General features: G+C 39.7%; 1 protein-coding gene across 1 annotated transcript in view; it reads left to right on the forward strand.

The window, feature by feature from the left end:
- The window catches only part of BCKDHB (branched chain keto acid dehydrogenase E1 subunit beta), a 153,217-nt gene extending 149,892 nt beyond the window's left edge, over window positions 1-3,325 (forward strand). Inside the window, exon 11 of the mRNA XM_017825080.1 lies at window positions 3,254-3,325. The gene's annotated coding sequence lies outside the window, so the exon portion shown is untranslated. The remainder of the gene's footprint in view (window positions 1-3,253) is intronic.
- The last annotated feature ends 8,494 nt before the right edge of the window (window positions 3,326-11,819 follow it).

Consider the following 11,819-nt stretch of genomic DNA (forward strand, 5'->3'; position numbering starts at 1 on the left):
TCTTCACTGCCTGACCTCACATCCCTCACAGCAGGACAAAACCCAGACAAAAATATCACCTTGTTCGTACATAATAAAAAAGTCATTTTCACCCCAAACCAGGACTAGTTTTGCTCTGAAGCTGGCTTGCTCTCAATGGAAAATAGGCCTGATACTGCTTTAACAAAATGTGCAGAAGTGAACCTACTTGTTTATACTGAGCTACGAAAATCCCTTCACTTTGCTGTAGTTACAAATGTTTTTCACACTACTGTTCAGGACTTCTGCTTTTTATGTCTGGCCCAAAAGACAGATCTCTCCAGTCATCGAGTACTTGTTAACCCCATTTATGGGAAATGGTTGTGCACTGAGTCAGAGGGAATAATGACACTTACTGAATCACCAGCACCAGCATCCCATGGGTTTTCCTTGGAGGCCTCTCAGCTAAATATTAGCTAGGAAAACACAGGGCCATAGGGACTGCCGAACCAACTGCAGCCAGTGGCTCACCTACCATCCTTCTGTCCACACAGACATGCTTATAATCGATGGAGCCCAGGCTCTGCCTTGGCGCAAAGTCAGGCACCGCAGGTTTGCATCCAAAGCTCGCGTCTCACTGCACATTAATTCTTTCCAAGCAGTGGATAATGTTCTATCCCCAGCAGCAGCCGGTCTGTTGCTCTCTGACAGCAAATTAGAATGCTTTCAGGCAGTGTCTGCTGCCTCTCCCCCATCACAGCACTGGCTCTGGCAGGTGATGGCAGCAGCAGACAGAGCTTCCCTTCCCCTCGCGTCCCAGGCTTTTCCCATTGGATGTGATACTGTCCTTCTAGCACAGGCTTTGTTATGGCCCCCCACCATTCCTCTCCCACTCCATCCTTGCTCCTCTCTTCTGAGAAGGTAAGTTATGGCATCCCAGAGCCAGGGAAGAGGAGGAGGGCAGCTCGGGACAGCAACGTGCTGCAGGTAAAGCTGGGCTTCTGAGACCTCAGAGGACACAACTGGTTGCATTGGAGGAGTCATTCATGCACTGAATAGGTTTCACACCTGACTGATCTGAGCAAGTCATGGCATGTCTCTGAGTCCTTTACATGCTCACTTCTTTCTGGACTACAAGGAATCAGGGTGCTCCAATTGGCTCAGAGTTCAACCTCTGACTCAGGTCTGAAGTAAGAGACATTTCCATGTGCAATCAAGCCCTTTCCACCATCAGAATGGGTGAAGCTGCCTAGGTAGGCTGGGTAGCTGCAGAAGCGGGTGCCAAAATAGATATTTATCAATAATTGTGACCAGAAGATACTGTTTTGCTTAATCTGAGACCACAAAGCAGTATTATGTTGATGCTCTACAGAACATTTTTATCCTGAATTTTTAAAGTGAAAAGGTTCTTTAAAAAAAATCCTCTTTGCTATTGACTTATGTGTCTAGAAGTTTGTTATTTTCTGCTGTGTAATAAAATGGTCCGTCATTGTTATTCTGTTGCACAGATACCTTTTTAAATTTTCCAAGAATGCTGAAAAGATTTGATGCAGAATATATTTTGAGCAGTTTGGATACATCCATTACACAGGAGATGTATTCTATAGTCTCTTATGTAGACTTTGTTTGTCTTCTATCCATTTAAAACACATTCGGGTGAAACAGAGAAGCAAAGACAGTACTCTTTCTCTGCATAGGTATGTGAAAGCAAAAGAGAAATGGAGAAAAGCCTTCATGACCACACTTAGCAGGTGTGAAAACTGCTCAGATCTTTGCCCAGATCTCAGTTGTCTCCCAAATAAGTTCAAAATATCACCCAGCACATAAGTCAGGAGTGCAGAAAGAGGCTGCAAGACTGAAGGGTGTCATACTCTTATCAGCCAGCAATGAATCAATTCAGTAGCATCTGCAAATCTCAGCAGGAGATATCAATGTGTGGTCAATAAAAGCTTGATCCAAGCCATGGTCTCTGATGCAGTTGATCTTCCCCTTGTATCGTGAAAGAGTCCTTGAACCTGGCTCCAATTATGTCACCAAATTTCTGGTAAGGTCAGACATTACGCCCTGCCGAATGAGTTTATCCTGATAGAGCAGTTTCATGTGCAGAAATTATGGTCTTTCTTTGCTTTACAAGCCACTGCATAGTACTGGCAACACAAAATAACTTTCCAGTGCAGCTCAAACCTGGACACACTTCAGTGGTGTGTGAGGCTCCTTAGTACTCTCTCTTAGAAGGTCCTGTTCATAGGCGCAAATAAATTTGTTAAATTTTAACCATTTTGTCTGATATTTTACATGCTGGTAATTGGACTCAAACTTTTTTTTTCCTGTTTTTCTGGAAAGTTGATGGAAGAACTGGAAATGTCAACATTTTGGCATGATTCCTGAACAATCACTTCTGGAGAGATGATAGAGGAAAATATACTGATTTACCAGAAGGATGGGGGGGCAAAATCTCATGCCCTTTCCCCTGATTGAATGCCATACCTTTGGGATGGCAGCAGTGATACAGGTTGAGTGAGAGACAGTAGAGAAGAGCAAGAGAGAGACAGAGGCTGGGAGGAGGGCTGAATTCCAGCTCTGGGCTGCCATATGGGTCAAGGTCTAAGCACCTTGGCAAACCCTGGTCTCGTGGACCCTGTGAAGCTGGAGAACACAAACTTGTATTTTTCTAGGAGGGCCAGGTCCAGTTATACTGCAGAACTCTGTGCTGTCTGAATTTTACAGCTGTTTTCCCTTACCCCAGGTTTGAATAGCATATTCATAGATGCTAAAGTCTCTCAAGCCAACAGCAGTGTTTTCATTGATTTAACATAACCAAAGTTTCAAGCCAGTCCCAAAAATTAAACAAGAGATGATATTTTGTCAGTTCAACAGTGGGTAAACCATACCATTGAGAATATTCCTCTCCCACTCTCTCTCAGGACTGAAGGATTCAGCATATATTGTGCAAAGTTTAATTCAGACAAAATTTATTAAAAAATCTGTTGTGTTGGCTGTTACTGTACAATGATAACAAGCCTTGGGTATGTAAGCCAGGATGAGAGAGGGTTTACCCTTGGCTTCTGAAATCTAATGTGCCTGTGGTCATAATGCTTGCAAACATTTGTTGCAGGTGGTCAAGCAATAACTGTTTCATAGGGCAAACTTTAGAAGTGCTGAGAAGCAAAGTAGCAGTTTCAGGTCTTCTTGGGCAGGTTAAGGAAGGGCTGTTCACCAAGAAGCCTTTGTTGTGTTGACGTGTTCTCTCTTTGTTGAATTTTTGGTATTGTTTTTCTATTTTATGTTTCTCCAGAGTACCAAGGTCTAGCTGCCAGGCAGGATTCATGAACCCTCTGAGAATGTGCAGCAAATCCTGTTGTCTTGACTGCCTGATTGATGCATCTCTGTCTTTTCATCACGCAAAGCTGACAGGCCATCTTATCTCCTGTCCCTTTCGCCTTCTGACCATCTCTTCAGCACTTTGGCAGGGATCTTGATGTGATTTTCCATCTCTCTTGTAGGTAAACGTATAACATAACTTCTATTGTGAACTGATCTTTTTTGTGGTCGGTTTTTTTCCCTTTGTAGACGTCTGCTATCAGTGGCTCCAAACTCTTTCCCACTTTCTGCATGCATTTTACCTGTAATTTCTTGAAGAAGGAAATAACTTAATTGAAGTTTCCAGATTTAATAAAGATATTTGAATGATTTGTGATAACTTGGGTATACAGGAGGTTATACTAAAATCTCATTTGGAGATATATTTCAATGAAAGTGTCCATCCACATAAAAAGGACACTCAGGTCAGCAGAGAAGGGCTGCCTAAGAAGGTAAAACCAGATAGATTATGGTCTGACTCTTTTTTCAGGCTGGAGACCCTGCTGGAGACAGGGTACTGCGCCATGAAGTCCTTTGGTTTGACCCAGTGTGCCCAAGTTCATGTGTGCTTTAGCATATTGTAGAAGGGACTTTAGTGTAAAGAAACATTTTTATTTATTTAACTTCAGCCTACTCCTTTCTCCCCTCAGCTGATGCCCCTCAGTTCACATATTGGAAAAGATGGTGAAAAATTTATCAAGTGTGGAAAAAATAATCAGCAAATATTTTTGTTTAAACATAAAAGAGTTAAAATTCTGCTCTACTAAATTTTTGATAACAATGTCAATTTCAGCAACATTCCTAGAAGCATGAACACACCTTAAGAATGCTCTGTTTTCAAGAAGTCATTGAGACGACTTCTACTACAGGCACACATTTTGGTTATTTGCCTGTTGAACCTCAGTGTGCCTGTGGATTGGGGATCTGCAGACAGCAAATCCCCTTGGCTGTTGTTTGATCCTTTCCCTTTGCTGAGTCACATCTGCTGAAATGCACTGTGTGCAAAGGGGATATAAGAAATGGCAATTTATTTTATAAAATGATCATGAGCATATATGGGCTGCAGTATTTTATTCAATTTAAATTGGTATTTTTGATTTTATTGCTTACATATAATGGAAATTACACTGTTCTATGGGTCTGCCTATGTTTCTTTCTCTATACAGCCTACTCACTCTGGGGAGGAGATTTGGGAACTGTAACTAAAGGTTAAGCAGGTAATTTTTGCATTATGTAACTACTCTAGAATAGTGCTTCTCTAATTTATTCAAAAGTAAGTCTGCACTTCTTTTCCGTCACTGATAAATATTAATAGCTACTATTTGGCTATAATTACGACAACCAACTTCACTTTGAAAACAATCTACAACTGCAGTGATAATCTCTCATCAGCTAATAAATACTGGTCAGCTGTGTTTGCCAGTGTCTTAAGAAATACAAGAAATAAAAAATTCATATTTAATGCAGTGCACTTCTATTATTCTGGTTTATTTATTAACTTCCTATGCTGTCCTAGTTAGGACAACTGAGACCAGTTCATCATGGTATGGGTGTAACCCATACCATGTGTATTCTATAGCCTTCCATGCCATTTCCCAGAAACTGTTGTCAAGAGACTATTTGCACCCTCTACCCATAGAGCCTGACTCCTCAGGCTATAAACTAGGTGTTAAGAGGCCTGTGAGATAGGAGGATGCTCTTGTCCTCACACCCTTTGTGGAACTCCCCGCCCTGAGGGAAGGATTGACCATTCCTGCCTGAACTGGAGGATATATAATCTTGGAGTCTTGGAACATTTGCTACCACTCGTGGGATCCAGAGGAAGACTGCAGCTCATCGCTCTCAACCTCAGCTGGACTGCAATCACCACTTTTGACCAGACTGCAACAGCTCTCCCACCAGCAGGTTTTTCCCCTCTCCCTTTCCTTTGGACTCAAGCGGGGCCCAAGGAACACCACTTTGTTCATGCCCCAGGGTACTGGGTTATACATTTGGGTTTTGTGGGTTAAGACCAATTGTTTGTTTGTATGATTGTACTTACTGTATTATTTTAATAAATTGTTATTCTGACTTATAATCTCTCCTTTGAGTTGGGTTCATTTCCCCTGCTGGTTAACTCTTAAACCAGCACATATGCAAATGTTTCTGTGAGTTGGTGAGAGGAATGCTTATTTTTCTACGTTGCCATTTGGACTAAGGTCTGTCATCCAGAGGAGCTGGTTTCAGGAAATTTATGTGAGTGGGGCAGGGAAAAACAAGTTCCTGCATGCTGCAACAGTGAAATAGAGGAAGAGACATAACTTCATCTCTGGTCAATTACTGATCTTTCAAGGGCTTTCTCTGAACTGCATCAATCCACACAGCTTAAGAGGCGGCATGTGTCCATGGGAACATGGGTGCATTACCCTGGCGTATATGACAGTATGGGAATTAGGTGCACATCAGCTGCTCTCTATCTGTGCATATTTTGCTCTGCCTTCAGTATAAAATAACTGACTCATCTTTACTGGGAAAAAAACTGGGGACCAGTTTCTGTGAAGTATTTTGCCATACATTCCCTTCATCCTCTTATCAGTAATATTCCATCTGTCCTGGATGAGTTGAAAATGCCACAGAATCTTGAAAAATTAGAGTATATTTTTAATAAAAAACTGAAATAAAATCAGTAATCTTTCTGGGTACTTGTTGTCATTAAGAAAGTCTGAAAAAACTATTAACAATACACTTGTTCTGATTTCAGTCGAAGACCTCCTTGAACTGAAACAGAGTAGAATTCTGGTGTTCAGCATGCAGCAGCTCAGCTCTTAGGAAATGCTATTTCTCAGCTTGGCTGCTGTCTACAAGAAATAAAAATTTCCCCTGCTATTTCAAGAAGTAAAGCAAATATGTATCTTTACTGTTTGCACAGTGCAAACTTTCATTTAGTAGCAAACCAAAAAAAGAAATTGGACAACACCACCTTCCCATTAGACAAATGGTATTTAAATTAAAACCAGCATAATTTGTGCAAGTTATCTTCCAAGTCTTTCCATTCTTAAGTCAAATTTTGAAAGATTAAAAAATATAACAACATTTTCAACCTTTTCTGTGATGGACAAAACCTCCCTAGGGGACCTGCTTTGTGTTTCAATGAGTGCAAAATGATATTCTACCTCAGGAATGCATTTTGTAAATAGGGAGGGTTTTACTCTGAGTCATTAGCCAAATAAAATTTCTGTTAGAAGAATGAGTGGTAGGGGTAATTTCCATCGTAATTTGGGGTCAGGGTACTTGAAACCATGTTCTCACCAAAATATAATCAAATAGGAGGTTCTTTGACTTGCTGGAAAGGTGAGGCTTTGGTAGGATGGAACAGGACTCAGATTATTTGGGTTTTTAAAACTTTTTGGAACAAATCTGAATGGCATGTTAGGGGTTAAAATAAGTGTCCAGAGAGAAAACAAGAAGGAGCAATTGTGTCTGGTCATTCCTTGTGTCTGTCCCCACAGTGGGCTCCAGCAAGAGGTAATAAGAACAATTGCATGTAAAGTCCTGATCAAGCCCCATCCATCCACAATATTGCATGCTCTGTGAAATACTTTTTGGGATATTTTTGCTGCCAAACACTAATGAATATTTGCATTTGTCTTTTTTTTCTTCCTTTAGAATCTTAGCCTGATTTGGGCAGCTGTTCTTGGGCATACCATTCATACCTGGTGTTAGTGCAGTCTTTCTGCCAAATTTCAAGCCTTTGATACAAGGATGGGAGACAAAACTAGAGCTTTTCAATGAAGGAGCAAATTTTCACAGAGTAACTCATGTATAGCTACCATTTCAAAGACCTATACTAGGAATGACCTTAAGTGTTTTTCAAATCTTTGTTGTTGGATTCAATCACAACTTTTTTATTATCCTCTCAGTGCTTAATTGTATACATCTACATCTGAAAACACATAGCTATATCTGTTCCAATATAATTTTTTCAATTTTGGAGGAAACTTAACTTGATTACAAGTGTTTTATTCTGTTCCCTTTACATTTTAAAAGGCAGTGAATGCAGTTTTGCATGTAGTGAGGTGACAGACATATATCACTACAGACATAAGCCATCTTCAAATCAATACGAAGGAAATCATTGTCTTCACTGTCAATATAGTGTTGAGACTGATGGTATTTTAATTTGATGTTTGCCACATGCGTGTCTCATAAAAAGCACTAAATAACAAACCAGGAGAGAAAGAACAATCCCTGACTTCTTGCCTTGCCATAATAGAGCTGGAGTTATTTCAGGAACAAGCTAGATTGGTTTACCCTGGGACTTAAAAATATACAAGAGACCGTGGTTTCCAGAAAAGAATCGAATTGAATGAAATGCCAGCACTGGAAAAGAGATCCTTCCCAGATGCTGGGTTGTTTTTTACCGGGTTATGCTGGTCCTGACCTCAGGAACATGGTGTTTCACCGACCATGATAGCTCCTCCTGTGGCTAGTCACAAATCCACACCTCCCAGGGAGAAGAAAGCCACAGAGGCTGAGGAAAATTAACTTTTGAGAGAAATATGTTTGTTATGGAAGCACTATATAGTAAAACAGAGCATTCACATTGTCAGTCCTTGCTAACAGGCTTTTCCTCTGGGAAGAGCTGATAACGATATATCAGCACACTAGGTCCAAAGCATGGTCTTTTACCTCCAGTGAGTGTGAAGGACAAACTCAGGATGACTAAAAGTAGCATAGGGTAGGCTTTCCAACTCATAATAGTGTTTCTGATCAGCTTTTTACTGTAAACAAAAATAATAGAAGCTTATCCCTTGAGCTTCATTAGCATTGCTTGAATGCTAAATCCTTTGCTTCAGTGAGTTCTCCTCAATTTTTGCAAATTGTATGGGCAAAACCTGGTCTCAGGCTCTCCTTCCTTCTCCCAATGTGGGTAAAATGGTGACAGGGGAAATGGTGGTTCTCTGTCTGGAGGTTTTGGGGGCCACTTGTGTTGCAGACCTGCGGATGTAGGTCTTGTTTCACTGACTGTGCCATTGTCTTGTCCCAGCTGACAGCCACCTAAGGTATGCTGGCTGTCTCCATTCATCATGGGTGTGGTGATATTAGGAAAGAGGGGGAACCTGTGTAAAGCAGAATCTGCTAACACAGCCACGATATGGGTGATACATCACATTATGCATTTAATAAAATGCATTTTTTTTTGCTGAATGCATAAAAAACAGTACAGTAGATCATGCACTCTTCTTGTTCCATGAGAAGGTAAACCCACTCATTTTATAAGCTCATTTGTACTATCTCTCAAGATAAACTTAAAAGATGCATTCAGATTATCAGCCTTTTGAACCTGGGAAGCCTGATGCTGACTTGTCTTCATCTTGTGATGCTCCAGACAGCCAGTCGTGGGTCTGGATCCCATTTTAAAAGGTACTTTACAAATATAGAATAAAGAGCTTCTAAGTATGAGGCAATAGATGGATACAGACTGAGCAGGAATGAGAAGCTATGGCTTAGCTTTGTAAGCAATCATAACAGCCTTGCCACTTTTTTTCTTTTTTTTGTTGGCAAAAAACAGCTTAAGGAAGGATTTGAAGGATGATAATGAAGTAACTATCAATCTGCACTCTAATTACAAACATGCAACATGAAACCACAGTACTGCTTCATTCCAGTGGTTTGGATTGTCCAGTTTCTAGAAGAGAAATGACTTTGTTTCTTCCAGAGCTTTCCTAGAATCAGAGACCGTGTTGCAGACATCATGGTTAGCAATCAGCATTTCAACACAAGGATCACTGATGTGCGAGGGCTGGTTTGTGCTACAAACTGGTCCATCTTTTGCTTATGCAGTGGTTGATGACTGATTCTGCAGTATTTCTGGGATTCAACCTGTCTCAAAGCCCATTGGCTGCAGTGGATTGGGATTAGACCCTGAGATCTGCTCTATTTCTCAAGTCATGGGTCTATTTCAGGAACTGCATGTTGTGTGTAAGGTAAGAGGGAAGATAAGGCAGTCCATTTCTCAGGGGATTTTTCCAGTGAATAAACACTGAATTCTTAAGAATTCAAAGGAAAAAGAAAAGTCCGAAACTTTCTTTGACAGGGAAGGTAAAAGTCTTGGGGAAGAAAAAAAGTTTGCATGGGACAGACAGGACTTCAAAGTAGGGAGATTGTAAACATTTTTTTTTTTTTTTTAATCAAGTGGAGCATACATGAGAGTTGATTTCACTGGAATAAAATTCCAGGAAGAAATTAAATTATTTTGACTTACTGGTTTACAGAAGGCAGTAAAAAATGTCTAAACACTAAATATACTAATAATAGCAGTGCAGCATGAAATGTCCAACAGAAATGTCCAAATCCTGCTTAAATATCCCATATCACCAAGTTTACCAAGCTGTCACAAAACTATTGGTGCCTTGGTAATTTAGTGGAAGAAATAACAGTGTACTGCAGCAAACCTTGTGGTATACCAGGTACTGTGTTGCAGATATGAGGCTGCCTGGTCCATGTCTGGTGCATGTGTACGCTTCTTGAATACAGCTATTCCATGAGTTCATTTTTTAAGAGGAAAAACTTGTTTTTAATCTTTGCAAACATTAACGGTATATTGTTTTTTTAACAAATGATGTATTGTGTGACTGGGAAGATTGCCTTGGTGTAGGTGCAACATGAACTTTTATTCTGAACTGAAACCACTCCAGAGCAGTCAATACAGCTTTGTTCTGCATAACATAAGCAAATGAGAGGAATGTATCTTCTCTCTTTGATTGCAAGAAATTTTATAGTCTGTATTAACAGTCCTCCCTCTTTATGCTCAGGGTTGGTTTGCATCCTGACTGACAGAATTCAGGAGTTTCATTGCTATTCTGTGAGTCTGCCTCAGCCTGCTCCACTGGGACAACATCTGGTGGAGGGAGACTGAATTTTATCTTCAGGTTCCTTGCTACTTCCAGGCAGGAGTTTTGCTGCTGTTGCACTGTTGTTGGTTGTTAGTATGGACCACCTAATGCCTTTTCTGTGATGTGCCATCCAAGCGTGTTAGGGAGTGACACTTCATCGTGATTGGCCCCAGAATAGAAATAAGTAGATGTTTTCGGACAGGGAAAGGGTGAGACCCTTGAAGAAGAGTGACACTCCTGAAAAAGAGATAAATAAATGGAACCTTATTTTAGGATGACGTATGTTTAAAAATAGGGTACAAGAAATAATTATTTTTATTTGAAAATTTATTGAGTTTCAAATTGTTTGGTTTGCACCTTCAACAAATAGAAAATTCTTTATCTCACAAAGATGGCAACACATTGATAGTTTATTGATATTACTTCATAGAACTGAATGACTGCCCTGACTATTCTTATTTTTCAGAATCAGTTCTGTGGGAAGTTGTACATCAGGAAATAATCCTTTGCAAAACTGAAGACATAACCTTGGCCTTCTACTCTTCTTTTATCTGATGTGTTTGATTTTGTTTTGTTATTCTCTTCAATCTCGTTTATGTAATTTTCCTTTTCCCTTTCCATCCTTTTCAAATTTTGTTGTTCTTGTTTTTTATAGTGTGTAAACAGAGATGGAAGGGCTGGATTCCAGCTGCTAGTTTCATTTATCAAAGTGTACAATGATAGCTGAGAATCTCAAAGGATATAATTGAAATCAAACCTCTGAAATGGCTATAAGTAATTTCTAACTAACCAATTGAAATCTGTGTGGCTGTGTTGATAGATGAGTGTTTTGTGGTGTCAAGTCGTTGGTATGCTGCCCTGAAGAAAATAAAACCACTAAATAAATGGATTTCCATTAAAATAATAATGACAAATTAAAAAAAAACCCACTGATGTTTAATAAAAGATTTAGAGGTCTTTATACAAATGATATAATATTCTAATGCATGACAATTCCCACTTCCTCCCAAACCTAGAATGTAGGTTGTCTTGGTCATGGAAGTTTCCTGTCTCAGAAATCTAGAAAGTGATGAGACAGTGATTCCTAAAAAGGTGCAATAAAAGTGCAAGTAAATTTGAGGTTAGTTATTTATGAGTATTTTCTGTTTCTGCAAAAACCTGAGTTTAGAGACAAACATAAAACAAGAAAATATATCCATTTTACTCCCTTAGTTCAAAGCAGATCTTGTGGATGAAATTCAGACCAACTGCAGAAGCCCTTCAGCTTCATCAGAAGAATGAGACATATTGTTAAGAATCTTCTAGGCTTGAAAGAAAAAATATCCCCTTTTGTTTTCAGCAGAGTATTCCTATCTAGTATTCCTAATGCATCTAGGCAATAGTCTCCTTCACCACCACCTCCTTTAGTTTAATTTTGCAGCTTCATATGTAAACACATTCCCTGCTTCTTCCTCCTGACTAATGCTGCAAGACCGGAATATTCTCCCATCTAAGTATAACTTGTGCTACTGCAAATGTAGCAACATGAAAATTGCTGTTGATAGAAATGATGAATAACCATCCTGTGCTATATATGTCTTTCTGACAGGAAATGAAGTTATAGATACTGATGACTGACGTAACAGG

The sequence above is a fragment of the Lepidothrix coronata genome, unplaced genomic scaffold (genome assembly GCF_001604755.1).
Source record: "Lepidothrix coronata isolate B3197 unplaced genomic scaffold, Lepidothrix_coronata-1.0 Scaffold4, whole genome shotgun sequence".
Taxonomy (NCBI): Eukaryota; Metazoa; Chordata; class Aves; order Passeriformes; family Pipridae; genus Lepidothrix; species Lepidothrix coronata.